Raw genomic sequence first — 20,218 nt, forward strand, 5'->3', positions numbered from 1 at the left:
CAAAATATGAAACTACCCAGTGCAAAATAATAACTAAATAAACTACTTTGTGCAACACAACACTTCCCCCTTTCCTTTAAAAAAAAATTTAAAAGAAAAGCGTCGGGCCTATTCTGATCCAGAATATGAATTTGTCCACCACTTATGATTTGTGGGCCTGTTAGATTGTCTTTAGTCCACAAACTCTCTGCAGTTGACTTCTGAGGTAGTGGGGATTAAACTGTTGATGGCTTTTAAAATAAAGCAACGTCGAACTCTGAATGCTAATGCAATTAGGAAAATGACAACAAAAACCAACAGTATTGTTTTAACTATTGAAGTCCACAACCCTGAGAGTCCCCAGTCCTTGAACAGTCCGCTAAACCAGTCTTTGGATTCTTGCTTTATTTGTCCGATCACGCTTTTCACTTCTCAGAGAGCTGCGTGGACTTTGGGTGCTTTCAAGGTCAAATTCAAGCAACAAAGTCCTTCAAATTCCTGGCACTCATGTCCGTGCAGCAGCAGAAGGAAGTCTATGGCTGCATGATTTTGGAGTGTGGCCTGCCTGGTAATCTCCTCAACCTCTAGGAGGGAGCTGATGGTGGTGGATGTCAAATTCACTTGTTTGAGCACCCAGCACTCTAGGTGGCCCAATTCACCTAGAGCTTTGGCTGCTGCGACCCATGGAAGGAACAGGGATACACTAACTCTTTTTGACTTGGCCCAATGAAAAATTTCTTGTCGGAATCTGAGGGTATTGGTGATTCTGAGATTGTAAAAAGTCTCTGTCTTTCTGCCCCGTTGCCAAAGAAGAAGCCATAATTTGTCTGTGCTGTTTTCAAGGTTGTTTATTTTTGCTTATCTATAACATGTTCTGCTGCCCTGCCGCAGGTCTGTCCTGCAGGGCAGCGTGCGGGGCTCTGCCCCTCAGTGGGATGGTACAAACATTATATACCAGAAACTACGTGTGCTATATTTACAATAATGTGCCAATATCTATCATCTACGTTGAACAGTGTGTCCCCGGCCTAAACCAATAGAAAAATGCCAACATCACCAAGAACATGGAGGTAAGGAAGAAGAAGGAGGAAGAACAGGATCAGGCCCACTTTCCTCCATCTTAGAACTCCTGACCCCCATGTACAAAGTAAAACCCCCCTGTACAGGTACTAAAACCCCCTTGTACAATACTAAAAAATTTTTCCCTCTAATTTGTGACTACTTTTACTATACCATCTAACTCTCTGTGACCGCTTGTTCCACCTTCAAAGTTGGTAATTCATTCCATGGTTCAAACTCAAGATCACAGCTGTTTTCAGCTGCTTGCCAGGGTCTAAAATGCTTTTGACCAAGGCCTGGAACCTCTGAAAATGTCTGAGGGACATTTTAAGTTCCAACAATTTCTGAATCACAATTTAGGTCCAAATTGTCAGCACTTCTCTTTTGTATTTTGTGGGCCGAATTGTTTTTTTTTTTTTTTTTTGAGTCCATTTGCCAATCAAGGTTTGGTTGAGTGCCAACAGGGACAATTGGCCAATGGTACATAGCTCTCATAAAAGCTGAGATGGGATTCGTGCCCATGCCCGATCTCTACAAATTAGAAACAGACCCTTAGGAAGGATTTTTGGATGTGAATGGTATGGATAGTCTGCTGTAACATGTCTTAGAATATTACACCACCTTTTGGCAGTGAACTCTTCTCGATATTGCAGTAGGTTGTTAAAGGGTTTAGTGTTAGTTAATGGGGTGAAGATAAAATGAATGCCGTATGGTGCTGGGGAGGAACCCAATAGCTCTAATTCTTGGGGTTCCTGAGCAGCTCTGTGCAATTTTGGTAGCCACTCCTCTATGGGGTTCTTAATCATTACAGTCTGCTGTTGACAGGTTTTGTGTTGTTGGATGTGGTGTGATTTGGGATCTGGTCTAGGCATAGGTGTGTCAAAGCTGGCTGGATACTTTCCAGCTTGCAATGGAATCCCTACCAGGCAGGTAGACATAGGGTCTCTTGCTGCTGCAGTGGACAGGCATATATTTTCTTGTTGAAGCATCTGCGCCAGGGTCACCCAGATGTTTTGGCGTGGTTGAGGGACGATTCATGTGGCTGTCAGACTGCTCAGCGTGAAGAGGATGACAATTTGGACAGGGCTCTTTACGAGGTAGACTGGGAGGTAAATTTTATTTTCTAAAAGGAAAAACAAACATTTTAAAGCATGTTAAAAGTCAGGGGTTTGCTGGAATGTAACCAGATTTTCTCTCCTTTTTCCAGCGGCATCTTCTTTTTGAGGTGACAGCTGCTTGTTTTTTGTCCCCTTCTGCTGGTGCTGGATTTTGGGGGATGAAAGGTTTTACCCACTTTTGGGGTATCCAACATGGGCCTGCGGGAGTGGATATGCATGCCTAGCCACATCCCCAGGTAATGAGCTCATAAGGAACTTTGGTTTCCCAAGTTTCTGGGTCCTTAATTAAGACTGGTGGACACTGTGACAACTTAAACTGATTATTACTGTGAAAGTGATGCACCACCAGAGGACTCACATTTTCAAATGAACAGTTCAGAAAATTAATTGTAAACAGGGCTTTCCAGAGCTTTTATTGTGGCGACATCCACGCTGTTGAAATGCCCTGCCTAGCCAGGACTTGTTTGAGTGTTTGGTGGGCATGCTCAATTACAGCTTGACCTGTGGGGGAGTGGGGAATACCTGTCTTATGCTCCACCCCCCACTGCTGAACAAACTCTAGGAACTCCTTGGATGCATTCGCTGGGCCGTTGTCAGTCTTAATTTCCCTAGGGATCCCCAGCACTGAAAAGGCTAGCACCAGGTGCTGTTTGGCATGCACAGCCCTTTCCTCTGCATGGGCAGAGGCGTAAACCGCACCTGAATATATGTCTATGCTTACATGTACATATTTAAGGCGACCGAAAATGGGAATGTGTCTGATGTCTGTTTGCCACACTTCGCAGCTTCCAAGGCCTCAGGGGTTAACCCCAACACCCAGTGATGGCATGGCCTGGAGCTGGCAACTGGGACAGGTGGCCACAATGGCTCGAGCCTGACTCCGTGTTAATTGGAACTGACGGATTAGACCTGGCACATTCTGATGTTATTGCCGGTGATTTAGCTTTGTTTGTTGGAAAACATCCAAAAGGTAAGCCATTTCTGCTGGGGCAGCAAGGGAATCTGCTTTGCAATTACCTTCTGTGATTTCACCTGGCAAATCGGTATGTGACCTCACGTGCATGACATAGAACGGATGCTCTCGCTGTGAAACTAAATAAATTAGTTTTGAGAGCAACCTGAAGAGATGCTAGTTCTCAACATCTTTGAGAACTGCCTGCTCCATCCTGGACACTACTCCAGCCATTTAGGCTGAGTCGGTGACCAAATTAATTGGCTCTGAGAACTTCTCAAAGGCTCTAACAATTGCAGCCAGTTCAGCCACCTGGGGAGACCCCTCCACAAACTCAACATCAGCTTCCCAATGCTGAGTCTGGGGATTTCTCCAAGTCATCACCAACTTGTGGGATGCCCCGGATGCATCAGTGAACACTGTAAGAGCTTTGAGTGGCTTATGACTACTTTTCTCAGGAGGAATGAGGTGGAATTACACATTAAACAACATGTAAGATAGGGTGTGGACTGATATTGGTCCACTGTAGCTGTCCAGAGATAGTTGGAGGTTGGCATTACTCTGGAGCAGGTGCTTGAACATCTCTTTGGTCAACCTCTTGGGAGAGTTCTTTCCCTCCTTAGAAAGTTTGAGTGGGAGGTGAATACACTTAAAGTCACAACCAGCCAGCTCACGCAGTCTCACCCTGGCCTTCCGGATGAGCTGAGCTACCAGCTTTTGTGGCTGTGTGATGGTTTTGGATTGCTGATGGGAGAGGAAAACCCATTCTATGATTAAGAGTGAATCCTTCTGCCCTTTGATCCATTGGAATATCAAACCATGTAAGTGTGGCAGCTTTTCCAGGACAATGAATTTTAAAGGCAGCTTGTCGGAATCTGTGGGTGTTGGTGATTCCGAGATTGTAGAAAGTCTCTGTCTTTCTGCCCCGTTGCCAAAGAAGAAGCCATAATTCGTCTGTGCTGTTTTCAAGGTTGTTTATTTTTGCTTATCTATAACATGTTCTGCTGCCCTGCCGCAGGTCTGTCCTGCAGGGCAGTGTGCGGGGCTCTGCCCCTCAGTGGGATGGTACAAACATTATATACCAGAAATTACGTGTACTATATTTACAATAATGTGCCAATAGCTATCATCTACGTTGAATAGTGTGTCCCTAGCCTAAACCAATAGAAAAATGCCAACATCACCAAGAACATGGAGGTAAGGAAGAAGAAGGAGGAAGAACAGGATCAGGTCCACTTTCCTCCATCTTAGAACTCCTGACCCCCCTGTACAAAGTAAAACCCCCCTGTACAGGTGTTAAAACCCCCCCTGTACAATACTAAAAAATTTTACCCTCTAATTTGTGACTACTTTTACTATATCATCTAACCCTCTGTGACTGCTTCTTCCACCTTTAAAGTTGGTAATTCATTCCATGGTTCAAACTCAAAATCACAGCTGTTTTCTACTGTTTGCCAGGGTCTAAAATGCTTCTGACCAAGGCCTGGAACCTCTAAAAATGTCTGAGGGACATTTTGAGTTCCGACAGCAGCTTGGGCTGATAACGATGAGCCTGCCTCTCAGCCAAAGCCTTCTGTGCTTTTTGGATTGCAGTTTTTTCCTCTGGGGTCAGTTCCCTGGGAGAAACTAGCTCTCTCTCCTCCCTCAATAAATTGAGGAAGGGATCTCGGTCCTCATTGGTGAGACCTAGCCAGGGCCTGGCCCATTTCAAAGACCCCCAAAGGGAATGGCGATCCACTAGGGTTTTGGGATCACTATTGATTTCCAATTTCTGCGGAACAACGGTCTGCACAGTGATCTCCAAGCCCAGGTGTGGGAATCCAGGGCTTCCCTCTGTCTGCCCTGGAGGGCCTGGGACCCTGGCAGGGGGTCAGGAACCCCCCTGTACAGAGCCCCGAGAGACACTGTCTCTGATCTCTGTCCATGGAAAAGAGTTTTCAATCTTACAGGATGAATTACAAGCTCTGAGTGTTTAATATGAGTAATAATTAAGTGTGGCACGGGTGCAAAAGTAAAATTTTAGGTTTCTAGATTAGGGGTTCAAAGGCGACAAGATGGAGGAAATTGGGTGTGTCTTGTCCTTTTCCTCCTTCTTCATGCCCTCCATGTTTCACTGTAGTGTTGGCATTTTTCTATTGGTTTAGGCTGGGGACACACTGTTCAACGTAGATGATAGGTATTGGCACATTATTGTAAATATAGCACACGTAGTTTCTAGTATATAATGTTTGTAACATCCCACTGGGGGCAGAGCCCCGCACGCTGCCCTCCAGGACAGACCTGCGTCAGGGCAGCAGAACATGTTAGAGATAAGCAAAAATAAACAACCTTGAAAACAGCACAGACGAATTATGGCTTCTTCTTTGGCAACGGGGCAGAAAGACAGAGACTTTCTACAATCTCGGAATCATCAATACCCACAGATTCCAACAAATGGCGTCCATTGGGTGGGCATCAGCAAGAAGAACAAGAAACATCAAACAACCTCCAACCTTCATTAGCAAAGAAAAAAAACGGGAGAAGAACAGAGCACACACACTCTCCGCAAATTCCAAGAAGAGAGGGAGCGGAAAGCTCAAGATAAGAACCTGACCTTCACTGAGACAGCTCGTCTGGAGGACAGCAAGGAGGAGGAAAGCCAGGAGGAGGAAAACCAGAAGCGTGCCTGGGATTTCTCGCCTATGACCTGCTGGACGATGAACAGTGCCATCTCCGGACAGCAATGAAGCCATGTACCACTGGCAGATGAAGGGACTGCACTTTGTGCCCTGTGGCAATACTTTACAGTGGTAGCGCTTCATTGGGGCTTCTCTATTGATGGTAGGAACCGAGAAAGAAAACCGTGGGGCATCTTCCCGGTGTAGGGGAATTTGGAAGAAACAGTCCTTGATGTCCAGGACAGACAATTACCAATTTTGGGGAAGCATCATTGGGGAAGGCATCCCTGGTTGGAGTGACCCCATGTCCTCAGTTACTGTGTTTATTTCCCGTAGATCATGGAAGAGCCGCCACTTATCCTTCCCTGGCTTATTTATTACAAAGACCTGGTAATTCCAAAGGCTGGTTGTCTCTTCTATGTGGCCTTTGGCTAATTGCTCTTCTATGAGCTCCTCGAGTGCCTTCAGCTTTTCCTTGCTGAGTGGTCACTGATTTACCCAGACTGGGGTATCATCCAGCCATGTTAACTTGTGGGTAGGATGCTCCACAGTGGCCGCCTCTAAAGATCTTGGGGTGTCTTAGGGGTGACTAATTTGACCCCCCCACTGGGACATGGTGGCTCTCTCCCACAGGGGAGCTTTGTAATCGGTGACAAATGGATGGACACTGGCCAATTTTCTGTCTGGCCCCTCAATTTGCATGATGCTTTTTGAGATCTTTGACAATGTTACTCCTCCTACACCTTGGATTTTGCCAGCCATGGGTTGCAAGTCCCAATGTGATGGCCACAACCTTTCAGGTATGATTGTCATATTGCCCCCATGTCAAGCAACCCTTTCACATGGAGATGGTCTGCTCCATGCGTTAGGTTGCACCCCATAATGGGTTTGTCCTTGCCAACCACTTCTGCCCAGTGGATGCTAGGTGCTTTGTCATCTACTTGGATTTCCGCTTGAACGGGAATGACTTGGGCAATGTTTTGCCCCATGGCAAAATAGAAAGGTGGCTGAGGGCAGCGCGCCAGGAGAATGAGGTTAGGTATGTCTCCCCTGATTGTCATGGGAGCCACCTCAATCTCCATGGGTGTGTGTGCAGTGTCCCCAATAACAAATTACTCACTGTCCAGTCCTGTGTGATCTATTGTCAAGTTCTGTGAGTCCTCTGGCAGGTCGACTCCAATGACTGTCCAATGGGTTGTCCTGAAAAGAAAGGTTTTGGTGGTTGCAACCTTGAAATGCTTGTGAGGTGACCAGATTTTGTTACATAAACGTTTCTTTTGCTGTCCCACATCCCGCCTCCCTTTCTCCCCCTTTTCTGTTTTGAGTGAGGTTTTCCCCCTTGTGGAGCCAGCTACATTTATATCATGGCACGGGGCGGGCTCACAATCCTGACCTAGTTTTTTATTTGCTGGTTTTCTTCTTCTGCTGCTGGCTTTGAGGGCAGTCTCTGGTGACGTGTCCTGGTTTTTTACACTGGAAGCAGATGATGTGTTGAAGCTGTTCTGGTGACATCTGTTGCCTCATTACTCCAGGTGATACAGCTGCCACAGTCCTTGGGTTTGTTGATCTTAACCTTGTCTCTTGTGCACTGAACAGCTCTGCCTTTTTGGCACACACTTCGATTAACTGTGCTAGTGTAGGTGCAGGATTGATAGGCAGACCTAGGATCACCCTGCGGCAGATCTCATTGGCATTCCTCTGAGACGTCTCCTTAATTAACTATGCCTGTGCCACAGGGTCTTCTACATATCTCTCTATTTGTGCACAAAGACGGTCAACAAACTGCAAGAAATTTTCTGAGGCATACTGTTTAATGTTAAGATAACTACCCCCAGCTTTAACTGTTGGTAGCTGGCTAAAAGCCTTTTCTGCAGCTCCCCAGATTTTATCTAGAATGAATTTGGACAACACCCTAGCTTGGTCCTTGGGGTTAGCCCATTGCCCTTCACTGCATAGATGTTCATAGGTGATATCACTGTGTCCTAGATTGCAAGGCAAGATGTATTCTATTTGCCATCTGTTAGAGGTGTGGCAGTTATCTTCTGTTAATTGGGCAGTTTTCTTTATCTCTCCCACAAACCAATCCTACCTCCAGGGAGACATCTGCTGCTAATGGTCTATTGAATGTCACTGAATGACTTATAAAAGTTACAGCATCCCATTGTGAGATGTTCTGCCCAGAGGGAGGAGCCAAGCATTCCTAACTGGATATAATCTGAGTTTTTGGGACACCAGACACAGCATTTCTACTGGATTCCCAGAGGAACAGCTGCCTTTTCCACTGGATCTTCAGAGGAAGACTACACCCTTCTACAAGATCACTGCTCCAACAGAACCACATCTGCCACTCCGGGAGGACTGCAGCCCTTCCAATTTGGACTGCTACCAACACCCTGACCAACAGGGTGTCAGGTTGTATTCTGACTCTGTCAGTGGTTTTTTTCTTTTGTATTATTGAATGTACTTTGGTTTTTTTACCGTTTTCCTAATAAATTGTATTTCTGACTTGGAGTGTCTCACTGGTTTTGCTTTCAAACCAGAACACATTTTTTCTAAATCTTTTGCACCCAGGGTGCTTTGCTTAAGCTCCTCCAGGAGTCCCCTCAGGGATCTCTTCCAAATGCTTTCCCATAGATCGAACTCTGATGGGGTAAGGAAGCACCGGAAAAGATCTTGGAGGTCAGCCAGAACGAATTCAAGGGACATTAAGGTAACTTTCATCATGCCTTTAAAGATCTTACTGTCCTGGCCAAGTTCTTTTCGGGCTTTGCATAACTCTCTTTTACTTTGATAGGAGAAAGGCTGATCGTTTCTAGCTCCACTTCCCCTATCAGCATATAAGACAGGAGCGGCTGAGGGTATGGCTTCCTCCCCCCTCTTTTGATCCCCAGAGTTTCCCCCTTTGGCCCCACCCTCGTGGGACCTGGCAAGGGGAGCACTCCCCCCATGGGAACCAGGCAAGGGACAACCTTCCACCCTGGTCCCACCCCCGTGGGGACTGGGCAGGGGGGAGTGGGAAACAGGAACAGGATGGGGGATGAAACTGCACAGAGGAGCAGAGCAACAGTGGGAACCAAGGTTGCAACATGCAGAAGGTGGGGTTGCAGGATGACATCATGCAGGGTGGGAACATGGAGGAAGGAGGAGGGGTGTTCCAGGGAAAGAAGGGGTTAGTGGACCAGAAGGGGTTGGAGGAGGGGATAGGCAGGCAAAAGGGATTGTGGGAAGAAGGGTAGGGGGGAGGGCCCACCACATGGCCGGCGCCATCTTGGATCCTGATCACATGGTCGCTGCCATTTTGGGGATGGGGGGGTCACAATGCAAAATTTGGGGAGTAGCAACTGGGCTGAAGGGGTGCAGGGAAAGTGCTCTGTCAGCCTGCACACAACTGCCAGAGCCAGGGTGCTGACCAGGAGACGAGACACCAGGGAAACAGTGGCTATGCCAGGAACCCTGCGTTTCTTGGGGTGCCTCGTGAGTCCCTCTCAGCTCAGGGGCAGAGGGTCTGGGAGGAGGGGTAGGGGAAGCCGTGGAGGGGGAGGCTTGCTGTGGCTGTCCCTTCATTTCCCTCTTAATCAACTCTTTCTGAATTAAAAGGAACACCAGGAGAAATTTGGATGCTGTTTAATCTCTCTGTTCCACTTTTGCTGTTAACAATTCTCCAATTTTGTTCCAGGCAGAGATAGAATTCACATTCTGCTGGGTAAACTGAGGGAAATGAAAAGATAACCAGTGAACAAACCTTATTAACTGTCCTTTGAAAACTTTAATGTTTCCACTACCTGAAATGAACAGGGCTTATTCCTTTCTTAATGTTCAGCTCTTAATTAAAAAGATCAGCTGGGCAGGGGGCCTGACACAGAGCTCGCCCCCACTGTTGTAGCTTTTCCAGGTAGCGGAAGGGTGAGGAGGTGTGCAGAGTCTGTTGTTGAAGTCCCCAGCAGCAGCTGTCCCCTCTCCTTTCCTCGTGGTAACACCAGGAAAATCTTGCCTCTTTGTTCCTGCTTTCCACAGCCCACTCTAGTCTAGTCTTCCATAGGTGATGGTGACAAGTCAAACGTTGATCAGGGGATGTGTTTTCCTCTTCCTCAGCCAGTGTACCGTACCTGTCCAGCCCCCTCTACTGTGTTTAGTTCTCCATTTAGGGGTGTCCTTATGCCCTAAAACATGCTCCCATGGTTCCATGGGTTTTCCTATTTGTATCTTGGTCCTAGAATGGCAGCGTGGGTGGGGGGTAGGTGATCTCCAGGTAGTTTAGAGAAAACAAACAGAGCAATTAGCTAATTAACATTTCAATATCGATGCTTAACTAGAGCTAGCAATTGTTCCAGTGTTGCCATGGGAGCCAGGAAGGCCCTGTCTGCCCGGCAACCCCGGGGGCACTGGGAACTTTGTTCATTACACTACCTAGGGTATCTTGAACTTGGGTAATAATGCCCCTCTGTGTTTCAGTCAGCTTAGTGCCTATTCTGGTGTTACATGCTGTCTGCACACTTGAATCTACCTTCCTTGAAACCAGCACAAACAGAAACTGAAAGCGCAACAATGTCCACAGCCAATCTAGGGAAGCGTCTGCAGTTTCCTTCCCCCCCAACTGTGAGGTAAGAAGTAAAACCACTTGCGTGCAAAACCGTGCTGCTTTTAAAATCGCTGCTGGGAGCTGCACAGCCTCTGCCATGCCACGTGGCCATCCCGCAGATTAGCATCGCCTGCGCCGGTCCCACCACTTGCGGGAGGTAAAAAGACATGAGCCGTGGTTTCTCCCCACGCCGCCTGCACATTCCCCCCCCCCGCCCCCCCCGGGAGCTGCTGCTGCCTGTGCCGCTGCAGAAACTGCTCGCCCCAGAGCCAGCGCTGCCTGTCGCGCCGCGGCACCACGGAAACAGAAACCGCCGTGCTCGGAGCCACACCGCTGCTGCCACTCGCGGCCCGGAGCCATGGCACCGTTGCACCTCCGCTCTGAACCGCTGCACCGCCGCCTACACACAGAAACACCTCCACACGGGGCTGCACCCTTCTCTCACGCCTGAGATTAACCCCCACCACCCGGGGATCACTCTGGGGTTCCACTACCACTCGTGGGGTTTACTCACCTCCTCCTGGGGACCTGGGTTGGCTGGAATGCTGCAAGGAAGTCCTCTGTCCTGGGATCGATTCGTTCTTGGGCTGAAACAAACTGCCGGCCCCACCCTCGAAAGCGTCGTCGTCGTCCAAAAAGCAACAGAAAACTCCGAGGAAGCTGATGGTCCAAAAAGGCGTAGAGTGGGTCTCAGACTTTGCAGGAGGCTACACGTTGGGTTCCAGCTGCCGTTATGTAAGCCTTCATGGGGTCCCCTGGCTAGCTCTGGACCCCAGGTTGGCCAACAAGAACAAAGGTAAAAGATGTGAGGCACTCTTCTTCTCGGGACCAATGTCCCACAACTTAATTGTGGAGCACCTCCAAGGGAGTAAAGGGGCGTCCCAGAGGAAAAAGAGATCGAGGGTCTTGTGGTGGGGGATTTTAAACCCAGGGGGTGGGGGGCAGAAGAGAGGGACAACAGCCAATGGGATACAACTGATGGAAGGAGCGAGGGGAGGAAGTAACCCAGGATAAGATCACCACCACAGGACCTTGGAGGAAGAGGGGTGTGTGGAACAAACCATGTGATACAAACAAACCACTTAGTGCAATATAAAAACTACTCAATGCAAAAGTACAATCACCCAGTGCAAAATAATAACTAAACTACTTAGCTCAATACAACAAGTGGGGAAATTTAGGGGTGTCAGTACTTAAGGTTCTGGGGTGTCGAAAAAAAGTACCTTACATAGTCCAGGTGGGCGAAGCACCAAAAAACAAAAACTTGGCTAAGCAGAAGTCGAGAAGCATGAATGAACAGGCCTGAGGGTGTGAATGAATGTGTGAGAGCGAGTGAGAAATAAAAGCAAGTAAATGTAGATGAATGAAAGTATATGTAATGTAAATTGTTTATTTTAAGCTTCACTATATCTCCTTGGAGGGAGGTATATTATATTGAATTGTATTGTGAGAAAAAAGGGGGTTTTTTTGTGTGGGTAGTGGGAAGAAGGTGGTATTTAGGTTGTTAGAGAAAGTGGGAAACAGAGGCAGGGGACAAATAGATAAGATCTTGAAAAATGGGACAGAAAACCAGTAAGTTTGGTACAGGAAAGAAAAAACACAGTAAAAGCAGAAATACCCGAAAATAGCCCTCTGGGAGTTATGTTAGCTAACTGGGATAAAAATCCTTGTACAAGGAGAAAGGACAAGGTAAAGATGATCCAATTTTGTATGATAGAATGGACAAAAAAGGAAATAAGATCTGACCATGCTTATTGGCCTATGTTATGTGTAGTAGATATAATTCACCCCATTTCTAATATGATATATGTGATATTGAATATTTGTTGGAGTATACACGTTTGTATTAGGACTCCCCCCCACCCTCGCAGGTGAAACCTGGTGTATGTTGAAACCCGATTTACACATAAAAGGATGTGGCTCGGCCAGGAGATGGGCCATGTGTGGAGAGATACGGAGGCAGGGGGGGGACACCCCAGGTGCTGATCATCGCGTGAACGACCCGAGATGGATATCATGGAAATCCTTGGACAGATACAGGTGAATGTAGCGTTCCGGTAAATTTCATCAAGAGATTCACCAACTCCTGACACTGAATTGTTCTTCTTCATCATCAAAAAGGAAAATCTTATTAACCTATAGACTCTGAATAGAAGAAAAGACTGACTGCCGAAATCTTGGTCTCAGGCAGAACTAGGGGTGGTTCCCAGCCTGCTAAGGTCCCGAGTCCAGGATGGTATCATCTGCCCTGGAAAGCGGGTTGAGGGAGAGAGGAGAAAGAGAGAGAGAGAGAGAGGGCTAAAGGGAGCCAAGGATGCCCCCAGGGTCGCTGCACTGGTAGCTGTCTGGGAGCTTCAGCTTCCCAGGCATGTGGGGAGCTGGGCAAACGGTTTTGAGTGACACGCAGACAGCCTCACAAGTGAACTAACATCAGAGGTAACCAGATTCAGGGAACTTCCCAGAGGCCCGGCGGTACTAAAGTCCAGAGAGGGTGATCCCAAGGCAAGGGGGTCTACCATATCGTAGGACTTTTTAGCACCGCAGCTGTGAGGGGTAGTTGTGTGGCCCATTCCTCAAGGTATGGAGGGTGGGAAGTCCAGCTTGGGCAAGGTGTGGAGGTCCTAACCCCTGACTCTGAGACTATCTCTAGGGAAGAGGGATAGCCAAACCTCAGGGGAGGTGGAAGATATCAGGGTGGGGGCCTACACAGACCAGTGATTCTCTGGCAACAGGGCTCTGCTTTGTGTATGTCTAAGAGGTTTGCTAACATTTCCTTCTTTTGTTCAATAAAATAAAAGGGAAATTCCGGGGTGCCGAACCTGAACCTGTCAGTGGGGAAACGTAGGGGTATCATTCTGGGATGTAGAAAAAGGTACCTTATGTAGTCCAGGTGGGTGAGGCACCAAGGACCAAAAACTCGACTAAGAAGTCCCATGAAGAGGCCTGATGTGTGAATGAATGTGAGATAAGAGTGTCTCTCCTGCACAGTGTGTATGAGTGACAAAGAGTAAGTGCTCCTTAGATAAGAACGCCAGATAAGAGTGCCCAGAGGCACCAAAGCTGCAAGGAGACCTTTCTGCATAAACAGAAAGGGATTAGGAGGAGATCTTCTCTCTCTTAAGTTAAAAAAGAGTGAAACAGAACTTTTAAAGGGCCCAGTAACGGTAAGCAGTTTTTACCAGCCCGAAAGCTTATAGTAACTAAAAGTCACTATGTGTCAGACCCACAGTAGACAAGGAGGGAGACCAAAGAACAAGAATAAGAATATTCCTCTTGTAAGCCCCCTTGGTTATATAGTCGATGACTGGAATAAGTGGGAAACAACTATAAAGTTACATCAAGTGAAGATGGTTTATTATTGTGTGGAACGTTGACCAAAGAGGAAATTACAACAAAAATCCTTAAAGTGTCCCTGGTATGGAAGTAGAGATAAGTAGTTATGCAATTTATTATATCAGCAAGTGTGTAACCAAGAAAACCCTAATTCAGAAGAAGTAGAGTATGTTACTTACTGGGTCAAATTCTTAGAAGGCAATTTTAAGGTATACAAACTAAAATGAAAAGATAAAGAGCAGAAACCAGAGGAAAAGTATAAAGAAAACGAGGGTATTATTCAAAAAAGGTGGGGATCCACTAGACTATGCAGCCCCACCAACTCTTCCTCCAAATTATCAAGCCACTTGCCCACTTAACACCCAGCCTCCTGCTTCTCAAAACCTATCTTTATCTCCTCCAGTGATCCCTGCCTCTCCTCTATCTCCTCCGGTGTGAAAAATGTGTATTTTATGATTGCCTTTTTGCAAATATTAAAATTAATATTATATGTGTAATGTTAGAAGGTTAAGCTGTATTAATTCTCTAAAGTAGTGTGTTAAATATAGTTTTAGGTTACAACATAATGTTAAAATAGAAACTATGCGATGTAAGATATTTTTTACTAGCTCAAGAAAGACACATAAAGAGTTACTGCCTCCTTATCGGAAAATACAAACAGTCTTCCACCTTCTCTCTGTCTTTATGGAACCACCAGGATTAAGAGGAAGAAGTTGACAAACACCAGAAAAATTCTTAATTTGCAAGGAATTTATGTATCATGTTTGAGATATATGAATATGCAACAGACTATTGCTTTTAAGAGTTATTCTTTTGTTGGCAAGGCATTTTTTTTGGCAGCTTAGTGCCCAAAAACATCCAGACATCCGAAATTCTTTGCTTTTTATTGTCTCGTAGTGTCCTTATCCTCATTGTCCAAATTTTCATTACTCTAATTTTATTACTATTTTTATAACTATTTTATTACTAATAAACTTTTAAAACTTAAAAATACAAGTGATTGGCGTTTTTCACAATTATAGTAGCAGAGGATGGTTTCTAACACCTCTCTGCTGGTGACTTAGGAGAGTCAGGGTGAGGAAGACGCGTCCTGCCCTGCCTTAGGCAGCCTCTCTCTGTTCCCCTAGTGTGACCAACAGATGGACAAAAGGAGGCAATAAAACAAAGAAAAGGGAAAGGATTCCCTAAAACCGCGGTAATTAGCCCCTAAGACTAAGAACAAAGACCTAAGGACAAAGAATAGGTAAGTATTCATTTGGACGGGGGATATGGGGGGGGGGGGATGAATGTGTGTGAATGAGAGGTGGGCTGGTTATCCCAGACCTGCCAAGTGATTGAGGTAGTATCCCATGCTGCGGTTTCTTCTTTTTGTGAGAAAAGCACCAGTAAAGAGATTAAGCGAGTGATAAAAAAGAGTGAAAGATTTCCCCCCGGGGAAACTGGGACTGGTCTCAGGGTAGAAGTGGCACCCCTTGGAGAGAAGAAGACCAGGGTTTTCCTGGCAAAATCCACTGGGGAAAAAAAAAAAAAAAAAAAAAAAGAAAAAAGAAATAGTGTTGAAGGGGCCCCTAAAAATTCTGCTGGATTGAGGGATAAGACTACCTGAGAGCATCCAGGATTTCAACCTACTGGGTTGTGGGATTAACATTCCAAAAGCATCCAGGGTTGAGCAAAATTCTGCCTGACTGAGGATATTCTCAAGAGCATCCATGATTGGCAGCACAGCTGGATTGAGGGATAAAAATGCCCAAGGGCATCTGGGGTTGGACAACACAGCGGGACTCAGGGGATATCCAAGAGCACCGGGATAGGCCAGTAACACCTAAAAGTGTAATAGGTGAATTGAAAGTAAAAGGCACCTTGTTGTCTTGGTGTGTGTGAGGGTGGGTCCTGCACCAACAAGCAGTTGTTTCCCTGGTGGGTAGGGGCTGAGGCATGACCAGCAAACAAGCCTTGATCCCCCGGATGTGTGGGGGAAGCTGTGACTAAAGAGTGTGAATCACATGCAGACAGCCTCAAAGGTGAACAGGCACCAGAGGCAACCAAATTCAGGGCACTTCCTGGAGGCCTGGCGGTACTGAAGCCCAGAAAGGCTGACCCCAAAGCAAGGATGGCACAGTATCATAGGACCTTTTAGCACCGCGGCTGCACAGGGCAGTCATGTAACCCATTCCCCTGGAGGAGTGGGGTGGGGAGTCCAGATCGGCAAGGTGCGGAGGTCCGAACCCCTGACTCTGAAGCTATCTCTAGGGTAGAGGGATAGCCAAACCTCAGGGAGGTGGAAGGGGTCAGGGTGGGGGCTTACACAGATACGTGATTCTCTGGCAACAGAAATCCCGTAGTGTAAGTCTAAGAGGTTTGCTAATGTTTCCTTCCTCTGTCCAATAAAATAAAGGGAAATGTATGGATTGCTGAACCTAAGTCAGTGGGAAAACTTAGGGGTGTCAATACTCAAATATCTGGGATGTCGAATAAAATCTTACACTATCCAGGTGGGCAAGATACAAAAACAAAAAAAAACCCCTACGGCTAAGCAGAAGTCAAGAAGTATGAATGAGCAGGCCTGAGGGTGTGAATGTGTGTGAGGGAGTGAAAAATAAAGGTGAGTAAATGTAGACGAATGCAAGTATATGAAATGTAGATAGTTTATTTTGAGCTTCACTTTATCTCCTTGTCTCCTTGGAGGGAGGTGTATTGTGTTGCATAGTATTGTGAGAAAAAGGGGTTTTTATTCTTTTGTGTGTGTGTAGTCAAAAGAAAGGGGTATTTAAGTTGATGGGGAAAAAAAGTGCGAAACAGAGGCAAGAGATGAATAGATAAGATATTGAAAACTGGGACAGAAAACCAGTAAAGTGGGTACAAAAAAAAAAAAAAAAGGGAGTAAAAGGGTACCAGCAGAGATACCCCAAGATAGCCCTTTGGGGGGTTATGTTGGCTAACAGAGATACAAATCCCTTTACAAAGAGAAAATACAGGGTATGCAGTAGTTGATGAGAAAAACATACAAACTATTGAAAAAGGGAAATTAACCTTGAACCGGTAATCTCAAACTTGTGAATTATATGCTCTAAAAAGAGCACTAGAATATGTAACAAACAAGAAAGGAGCTATGGATGCGTTGGGATTTTTTTGGAGTAGCAAGGCAAGTGACTGAATGATATATAAATTGCCAAAGGATAAATAAAAAGGTGATGAGGAAAACATTAGGAGGTCGTGAGTTAGCTCTTCGACCATTTCAAAGTATCCAAGTAGAAGTTTAGATTTGTTAGGCACTAAAATTTATTTATAAATTCAAAGGAACCATTCAATCCAGAAGAATATGCCATTTTAGGAGAATAAAAATCTTTAAAGTATCAGAAACCACCGAGAAAACGTGTCGAGGTTTGACACGGAAAAAGAATTTTCTCAGAAGCAAGAGGTGAATCCAGTCAGGGGTCAGGGTTGGATATTGACACTTGGGGTGACCAATTGAGGGTGGACACACCTCTGAGTACACAGAGGGGTTAAAAGCAGAATTCCCGGGAGAACTTTCTCTCTTTGATTCAGGTCAGAGTGCAGTGCAGACTCTCCCCTGCCCAGCCAGGTGGCTGGATGGGGGAGGGGAAGGCCTGCAGCCTGACTGCGGTAAGGCCGAAGGGTGGAGGGACTGGAACCGGGCTGGCCCCCTGCAGATGGAAGGGTGGAGAAATCTGGGATGTCTCCGTTCCCCCCCAGAGTCTCTCTCTCCCTCTCGAAAGGGACATCGACAGTGCCAACAGTACTTCGACAGTACTTCGGCAGAGGAGGAAGGGGGGGGAAAAGTGTGCCCAGCCTGGGAGCTGGAGCCTGGGCTGAGAGCCATCCAGGGAGTCGGGACTTTTAACCCTTCCTTGAGAAATGAAAGCTTTGTGAAATTTTACTGCTCTTCGGTTTGAAAGAGAGGAAGAGAGACAGCCTGGGACCTGGGATGTTAGGAAAAGAAGATTGGGGGGGAAGATGATGGAGTGGCTTTTGGCTGGACTTTTTCTTGTTAACCATAAACTGAACCAATTTTCTTTCTCCAAGAGAGACTGCATTTTAGGGGGATGTTTGGTGAGCCAAGAGACCCGCCTCAGTGACTACCAACACAGGAGTGGAGTGAATAAAGAAGAGTTGAGGAGGGTGTGGTGATGCCCTCTGTCTTCAGAAAGAAGATGATCTCTGTTCTTGAGACCCTCGGCCCCAGGAGAGGAAGAAAATGGGGGGGGACTATGGTCCCAAAAAATGAGAAACTGAACTGTTGTTTTTCTTTGTGTTATGTGTAGTAGATATAATTTGCGCCATTTCTAATATGATATATGTGATATTGAATATTTGTTAGAGTACACATGTTTGTATTAGGATTCCCCCCCCACCCTCACAGGCGCAGGTGAGACCGGGTGTAGATTGGAAACTGATTTACAAGTAAGAAGGTACAGCTCGCCAGGAGATGGGCCATGTGCCATGTCTGGGGAGATACAGAAACCCCAGGTGCTGATCGTTCGCGTAAACGACCCGAGATGGATATCATGGAAATCCTGAGGCAGATACATGTGAATACAGCTTTCCCGAATTCCCGTAAATTTCATCAAGGGATTCAACAACTCCGGACACTGAATTGTTCTCCCTCATCACCAAAAAAGAAAATCTTATTATCATATGGACTCTGAATAGAAGAAAAGACTGATTGCTGAAATCTTGTCCTCAGGCAGAATTGTCCCTATAAAAACTGCTTGTGCCAGGATGGAGGTGTGTGGGCATGGAGGAAAACCTCTGATGAGGCTGACTCCTTGTTGCACACCCAGGGCCGACCCCGGGCTCGGCTCTGTTCTTTCCTTGTGGCTGGCTAGATAAAATTTGATTGCAAAATAAATATTTTCTTTTTCATATTAATTTGGCTGGACAAATTTTGATTTATAACATTTGGTCCTTGGCAAAGCATCCTTGAAAGGAAAACCCTATGAGCAGTCTGTCCATCCATGCATTGGTGGTGAGAGCACTGTGCATTGGAAAGGAGTGTTACCATGGCAAACTTTTTCTCCGGGCGGTGCCATGTGTTACATGGAAACACAAGAAGTGGCAGCTGTGTTTCTTGGGGGGTCTATGGCACAGGAGAGACTCCTCTCTCCCTCGATGGACTGAGTATTGATTATCTGAAGGATGAGAACCTGATTGGGGGTCCAAGTTTTGTCTCACTGTGGTTTGTTGGAAGTGGGGGGGGGGGGGAGGAGGAATGTTTTGGAAGGTTTTCATTTTGGATTTAGTGTGTTTTTCTTTCTTTTTTCTTTTATAGTAGTATAGTAGTAGTTTAATAAAGTTTTTTCCCTTTGTTATTAAGCATTTTCATGGGGGCGCTGGCATTGTGCCAGTGTCAAACCATGACACAACGCAAGAAAAGGAAAAAGGGAAAGAAAAGGGCGGGGAAAAGGAGGAAGGAAACAAAAAGATTGGGATGCTTTGCAAGTGTTGCCTCCTCCGTTCCCACTCGCCCCTCCACCGTCCGCGGCTGCCCCGCTGGTTCTGGTTTCCGTCCCGGCGCCGGTCTCGCCGCTCGGGGCTGCAGCGCCGGTCCCCGCTCCCATCCCGGCTCCGGCCACGCCGGTGAATTTCTCCGCCCTGGTCCTGGCCGCTTGACCCGTGGCCCCTCCACCGGCCGTGCCTGGGGTCCGTCCTGCCGTGTGGTCTGGGGTAGCCGCGCTGACCGCGCCGGGGGGTGGGGAGGGGGTCCCATCTGTCCCAACCGTCCCATCCCCGGCTGCCCTTCCTGTGCTCACTGCGCTGGGTGCCGCCGCTGCTGCCGGGGCCGTCCCGCCTGCTTTGTCTGGGCCGAGAGCTGCCAAAACAGCCACCATCAGCCATGTGCGGCTCGGTCTCCACCAGAAGATCCCCCTTTGGCGGTTGCGGCAGTCGACCCTGCCTGCGCCTTGGAGGACTAAGCCTTGGCGTAGATCCCTCCCCTAAATCCCCCTCCTGCCCTGCGCTCCGTTCCCTCGGTAACAAGAACACAAGAATAATTATTGTAATTTGATAAGCAAGGGAATAAAAGAGACCGCATCCAGAAGGCGAAATGCAAAAAAAAAAAAAAAAAGGCTAAAAAAGCTTTTTAGGGACAGCTTTTAAGAGAGAAAGAAGAAACTCCAAGTGAATAGTTAGACAGACTTAGGATATTATAAGAGAAATTGTACTAATCAGGTAAAATATCTGAAAATTTTCCAAGAGATGGGCTCAGAAGAGGAATAGAGAAGTCATAATGAAATGAACAGGGTCTATGCCTTTATTAATAGTCAGCTCTTTATTAAAAAGTCAGCTCGGCAGGGGGCTCAACGAGGAGCTCACCTCCGCTGTTGTAGCTTCTCCCGTAGCCGAAGGGTGAGCAGGTGTGCAGAGTCTGTCCCTGGAGTCTCCGTGGCACGCTGGTAGCTGGAGGTGAAGAGGTGTGCAGTCCGTATCTGAAGTCCCAGCAGACCGTCCTCTCTCCTTTCCTCCCGGCACACTGGTGGCCGCAGGGTGGGGGGATGTGCAGAGCCTGCTGCCGAAGTCCAGC

The 20,218-nt window shown here is 46.8% G+C and overlaps 1 long non-coding RNA gene across 2 annotated transcripts; it reads right to left on the reverse strand.

The window, feature by feature from the left end:
* Positions 1 to 972: 972 nt before the first annotated feature.
* On the reverse strand, positions 973 to 19,615 carry LOC140682167 (uncharacterized). 2 transcript variants are annotated; one of them, XR_012053434.1, is made up of 3 exons: positions 19,449 to 19,615; positions 6,886 to 6,965; positions 973 to 2,161 (listed from the first exon to the last, which is right to left on the reverse strand). It is a non-coding gene; the product is annotated as an uncharacterized lncRNA (long non-coding RNA). The 2 variants fall into 2 exon arrangements; XR_012053435.1 differs by lacking the exon at positions 19,449 to 19,615 and adding an exon at positions 10,859 to 12,533.
* Positions 19,616 to 20,218: the final 603 nt, after the last annotated feature.

The sequence above is a fragment of the Taeniopygia guttata genome, chromosome W, assembly GCF_048771995.1.
Source record: "Taeniopygia guttata chromosome W, bTaeGut7.mat, whole genome shotgun sequence".
Classification (NCBI taxonomy): domain Eukaryota; kingdom Metazoa; phylum Chordata; class Aves; order Passeriformes; family Estrildidae; genus Taeniopygia; species Taeniopygia guttata.